Here is a 6,304-nt window from a genome sequence, read left to right as displayed (position 1 = left end):
AGATGAAACGTGCCCACACCTTTGCACATCTGGGTCCCCGAGAGCGCTCACATCTGGAGGACTTTGGGCACAGCTGGGGAGGGGGGAGGCTTTTCCATGTACATCTGGGGCACCGAGGATCTCCAGGATGTTCACATCTGGCAGGGTTGGGGAGGTCTGGGGGATGCAGCTGCATTCAAACAGCTGGACAGGTCCCTGGGGTCACAGCTGGGCACACAGCCGAAGGCACAGGGATGCTCAAGCACATCTGGAGAGCCAGGTGGTTTCCATTTGTGCACATCTGGAGGCACAAGTAGGAAGTAGGTGGGTGCACATCTGGAGAACTTGCCCAGGTTTGCTTTTCCACACCCAGAGCTGCGCTGAGGCTGCAGGCAGGTGCACATCTGGACTCCTCAGCCTCACCAGCATCCTCTGGGCTCTCCATAGCCCATCGAATCTGCCAGGTGTCTGGTGGGCAATACATTATTCATCTGTCCCTTGGAGCCAGGCATGGAGAAAGTAAATAAATATTAATTTAGTAGGAGCACAAAGCTTTTCCGCTTCTCCTGCTGGCAATGTGCAACACAGGGATTTCTTAGAGGGATCAAAACCAAAAAAATTATCCATGGAATAACAGATTTATCCACCGATTACCTGAATAATTCTCTGGGATGGGAATTGATAGCAATGCTGGAATATTTAAAGTTGCTATGTTTCCCCTGCTTCTCCTTTTGGGTGCCTTTGAAAACCTGACCTGAGGAATGGGACATCTTCAACGTGGAACTACAAGATGGAAAATGATGTTAATCCCTGGAAAGCCTTTGGGCTGCTTTGCTTGGAGTTCTTGGAAAATGGGAGAATTTTTAATGGGAATCCTGGAGGTTTTGGGAGCCTCAGGGATTAAAGCACCTCTGTATTAATCCCACTATGAGTCCTGAGGCTGCAGCGATGTGCTCCCGGGGGTGACACACGCGCATCCACCACCTCCTCTGAGAGAGCTTGTGATGGGGAATGAGACAAAGGAGCTGCCTCATCCCGATGGATAATCCCCCTCAGATTCATCCCCGTTAATCAGCTGGGCAAACAGCGAGTGCGGGGGCATCGCCTCCTTGTTAGCAGATTTATTCTCACCGCCGCGGCATTTAATTGCTGCTTGATTTGGCGATTAGCGGCTGTTTGCCCAGGCTTTGCCCAAATCACCCCCCTCAAAGTTTTTGAGGGGGGGAGGCTTCCTCCGTACTTTGTTATCCTCATTATTCTGCCTTATTTTTGCTGTTTCCTTATTCCTCCCGGTTTTTCCCAGCCCTCCTTGGGCAGCATCGGGTGGGGAAACTGAGGCACGAAAACCACGGCCATAATGAGGAGCGACAAGATATTTGTCTGGGCAAATGAGCGGCTGGGTCCCCCCTCCCCGCTGCCAGGGGGGAATCCCTGGCAGCCCCGTTATTAACATTCCCCCCGGGAGCCCCCCACCCCAAGCCAGGCGCTTGGCCGGAAAACGCGGCTTTTTGAATATTTATAGAGGTTGTGGCAGCGCATGGGGTGGGGAGGAGGGAAAGGGGAGCACGGGGGCTGCTGGAGGGAGTGAAGAAAAGCAATGTTGATGACTGGGGGTAGTGGGGAGGGAGGGGATGGAGCTGGAATCCTTTAGGGATGACACCAGGATGGTGTAGGGAATGGCACTGTGCTCCTTTAGGGAATGATACTGGTATGGTGTAGCTGATGACACTGGGATGCGTTAAGGGATGACATTGGGATGCTGTCAGGAATTGTTCTGGGATACTATAGGGGATGATGCTGGCATGCTTGAAAGGACAGTGCTGGGATGCTTTAAGGAATGATGCTAGGATGTTTTAGGGGAACATAGCGGATGTCCTACGGGATGAAAGTAGGATCCTTTAGGAGATGATGATGGATACTTCAGGGAGTGACAATACTGGGATTCTTCGAGGGATAACAGCGCGATGCTTTAAGGAAAGATGCTGAGATGTTTTAGGGGAGCATATGGGAATGACTCTGGGATGTTTAGGGAATGATCCTGTGATGATTTAGAGGATGATGCTTGGGTGCTTTAACGAATAATGCTAGGATGTTTTAGGGCATGGAGCTGGAGTGTTTTGGGGAGCATACTGTGAGGGTGTAGGGAATGATACTGGGATGATGTAGGGAATGACACTGGGGTGTGGGGAATGATGCTGGGATGCTGTATGGGATGATGCCAGGATGCACTCAGGGATAATGCTGTTTTAGGGGAGCACCCTGGGATGCTTTAGCAGATGATGCTGACATGCTTTAAGGAACGATACTGGGATTTTTTCAGAGAACGTACTGGAATGCTCTAGGGGATGATGGTGGGATGAAGTAAGGAGAGATGCTGGCATATTTAGGGGACTTTGTGGGGACGTTAGGGTGTGATGCTGGGATGCTGTAGGGGGGCAAACTAGCGTGCTTCGGAAAATATCACTGGGATGCTTTAGGGGATGAGTCTGGGATGCACGGAGGGATGCCAGGATATATTAGGGGACGATAGTGAGACGCTGTATTGTAGTACACTGAGATGCTGCAAGGAATAATGCTGGAATGTTGTAGGGAATGGCGCTGGGATGCTTTAGGGGAATGATCCTGGGAAGCTTTAGGGAAGCACTTTGGAATGCTTTAGAGGACAGTGAGATGCTTTAGAGGACAATGCCAGGGTGTGTGGAGGAATAACGTTGGGATGTTTCAGAGCAGCATGCTGGCATGATCTAGGGGATGACACAGGGATGCTGTAGGGGTTGATGCCAGGATGGTGCTAGAATTTTTTAGGGGATGATGTTGGGATGCTCTAGGAGAGCTTAGTGAGATGCTTTAGGGGATAACGCTGAGAAGATTTAAGGAAGCACACTGAAGTGCTTTAGGGGGTGATGCCAAGGTGTGCTAAAGGATAAAGCTGGGATGTTCCAGGAAAGCACGCTGGCATGCTTTAGGGGATGCTGCTGGGATGCTTTCAGTGAGCAGATTGAGATGCTTTAGGGGATGACCCACGGAGCCTCTGTGGAACGGTGTGGGGATGCCTCAGAGGACGGGTGTCAGGCTGTCTGTCCTCCACACCTGGCAGGCGCAGGAGGCTGGTGGGTCGAGATCTCCTCGCGGGCATCCCAGCCCGCCTCATTACCAGCATCTTTGGGAAGCCGGAGCCCATGTGTTCTCGAGACGAGCGGCTTGGGGTATATTAACATCCCATTTCCACCTCTTTAATATAGAGTTTGTCGAGATCATTTATCAGCCGAGCCTCCCTTCAGGGCCAGGGGAAGCCGGGCAGAGCTCGGCAGCTGGGTCATGGCGAGAGGCGAGGGATGCTCGTCCCCGAAGGAAGCCGACGCCGGGTTTAACAGGTAGTGGCTCATGTGCGAATCGCTAGTTTGGGACCGCCACATCATTGGGAAAGGCTCTATCAAAGCTGGGCTTAATTGGGTGGAAGGCTTGTTTGCATGGCCGCTAATGGGGGATCAGAGGGCCGGGGACCCAGCGCTGACGGCCTCACAAAGGCAAGCAATTACTTGCTTGTCTGCATTATGTATTAACCCATCTGGGGTCGGGATATTGGCTATGAAAGGGAGACAAAGAGGGAGGCGTGCCGGTTGCCCCCGCGCCGAATTAGCCCGCCTGGGTCCCCTTTGTGCAGCGGGCAGGGCAGCTGGATCGGGATGCAGGCGCTCAGGATGCTGATGGGTACCGGCGCGCGGCAGCAGGGCGCTGACTCGCTCGGCATCCCCGCGTCCTTCCAAATATGGCATTGAGTGTCTTTTCTCTCCTTTCATCAGTTTCCTGCCCGCGGCCACATCTCGGGATAATTACAGCTTTGGCTTTAATTAGCCACCGTCGCCACTAATAAGTTTATACTTCTTTTCAGCAGCGTATTTTGGCGGCAGGAGGTTAATTACAAGCAGGTCAGTAAATTGCAGAACACACTGCTCTGGGTCTAATGACTCGTCCGCTCGGCTTTTTGGCGGACTTTTAATTATCACTGTTGAATTGGAAGGTTGGCTGGAAGGAGGCAGCGAGGGAGTGCTGGGGATCAGAGGGTGTTTCCCCACTGCTTCCCCAAGCTGCTTGTCCTGCACATCCCCAGAAGCTGAGAATGGTCACAACTCATTGCATGGGTGAGTCCTGACTGAGAACGGCCACAGTTCATTTCGCGGGTGACCCCCGGCTGAAGAACGGCCACAACTCATTGCACAGGTGAGTCTCGGCTGAAGAACAGCCACAACTCATTGCACAGGTGAGTCTCGGCTGAAAACAGACACGATTCGTTGCATGGATAAGCCTCGTCTGCGAACAGCCACAAGTCGTTGCAGAGGTGAGTCTCAGCTGAGAAGGGCCACAACTCGTTGCAGGGATGATCCTGGCTGAGAACATCCACAGTTCATTTCCCAGGTGAGCCCAGCTGAGAACACCCACAACTCATGGCATGGGGATATCCTGACTGAGACCTGCCCCAACTCATCGCACGGGTGAGGCTGGGCTGAGCGCTGTCCCAGGGCTGGGCTGAGCGCTGTCCCAGGGCTGAGCGCGGCCCTGCTCTTCCCAGGGATGGCTGCGAGGTGCTGTGGGTGACATGGGCTTGGGGGGCCCCCCATGCTCCCTGCCCGCCCCTCGCCCCCCACCCCCTGTCATTAGCGAGCGGTCAAATGGCGCTGCCGGGACTCGAGGCTGCATCGCAATCAGCTGCTCTCGGCCGTAATGAGTGTTCAGGCCCTAATTAACCGCCACCCTCATTTGCATCCGGCCCGCCTCCCCCTACCTTCCCCGAGCCTCTAATTGTGGTCTGGCCTGCTCCGGGGGGCTTGGGAATGGGGGGTCTGCAGCTGCGGGGACGCGGGCAGCTGGTATGGCAATCTGAGGACACACCAGCAGTGGGGACAGCCCTCTGGAAACCCTGCTTTGGGGACACACGGCATGGCTGGCAGTGGGTGCAGCCCGCTGGGGACACACAGCAGGGCTGGCTGTGGAGACATCCCTTTGGGGACATGCCACAGGAGTGGCAGTGGAGACACATCAGTGGTGGCAACCCGTTGAGGACACTCCAGGGAAGTGGCTGCATACCTTTGGGGACATGGTGACAGCAGAGACAACCCCTTGGGGCCACACCAGCAATGGGGACATCCTTTCTGGGACATGGTGGTGGCAGACACATCATTTCGGGGACATGATGTGGGGCTGACATTGGGGACATCTTTTTGGAGACATGCTGGCAGTGAGAACATCCCTCTGGGAACACACCAGCTGGGGGTGTGCCCGTTTGAGGGCATGTCACAGTGGTGACAGTGGGTGGACACGTTGGCAGGAGGGACAACACCTTGGCGATGTGGTGGCACCAGGGACATCCCTTTGAGGACATGCCGAGGGCAGATGCATCCCTCTGGGGACATGCCACAGGACTGACACTGGGACATCCTTTTGGGGGCACGCTGGCTCAGCACACCCTCAGGGATGTGGTGGCAGCAGGGACATCCCTTTGGGGACACACCAGCGGTGGGGACATCCCTTTGAGAGCATGCTGGCATTGGGGACATCTCTTGTGGGCACTCCCTGGGGACAGCAGCCGGTGACAAAGAGCCGGTCGGGGTGGGGGGTGCAGTGTGGGGTTAATGCTCCCCCACCCCCCATCATCCGCAGGCTCGCGCCGCCGCTAGATCCTAATCCCGCTAATTAGAGGAGTATAATTACACTGCTGATCGCTTCGCGCCGTGCTGCGGGCAGGGACGGCAGGGACAGCGACAGACAGAGGCAGGGGGATGTCCCCTTCCATCCTTCCCACCCCCCCCCACCATTTGTTTAACCAACACGGCCCTAATTAAAGCGTTTAATTAAGCAGCCCGGGCGGGGGTCCCACAAGACCTCTCTAGCCACCCGCTTGGATGGGGGGAGCTGTTGAGGGGTCTGGGGAGGTGGAATCTCCCCGCTGCTCGTTAGTGTTGGTTTAACGAAGAGTTGGGGCGCAGCTGGGGTGTCCCCCACCCCCCGCGAGCTGCGCCCTGCCTCATCAATCACGGCAGCCGTTAATTGGGGTCCCGGGGCTCCGGAGGCACCGGGGACAGCAAGCGACGGGAAAAGCGGGGTCCCTGCCTTCCCGAGCTCAGCCCCAGCTCCCGGGGAATGCTCAATAAGGACGTGCAAAGCCAGACTTCAGGGGTGCTCAGCGCCAGGGACAGGGGTGCTGGAAGTCAGCTCCAGTACCGTACCATTCCAGATGGGAACGCTCAGCCCCAGGCTGGGGTGCCGCGCCTCCCGTTTGGGGTGTTCGGGCCCACGTTTGGGGGGCTCAGCCCAGGGCAAAGCCCGG

Source organism: Lichenostomus cassidix, chromosome 24, assembly GCF_008360975.1.
Source record: "Lichenostomus cassidix isolate B80296 chromosome 24, HeHo_3.0, whole genome shotgun sequence".
Taxonomy (NCBI): Eukaryota; Metazoa; Chordata; class Aves; order Passeriformes; family Meliphagidae; genus Lichenostomus; species Lichenostomus cassidix.
Note: the sequence above shows the minus strand (reverse complement) of the source record.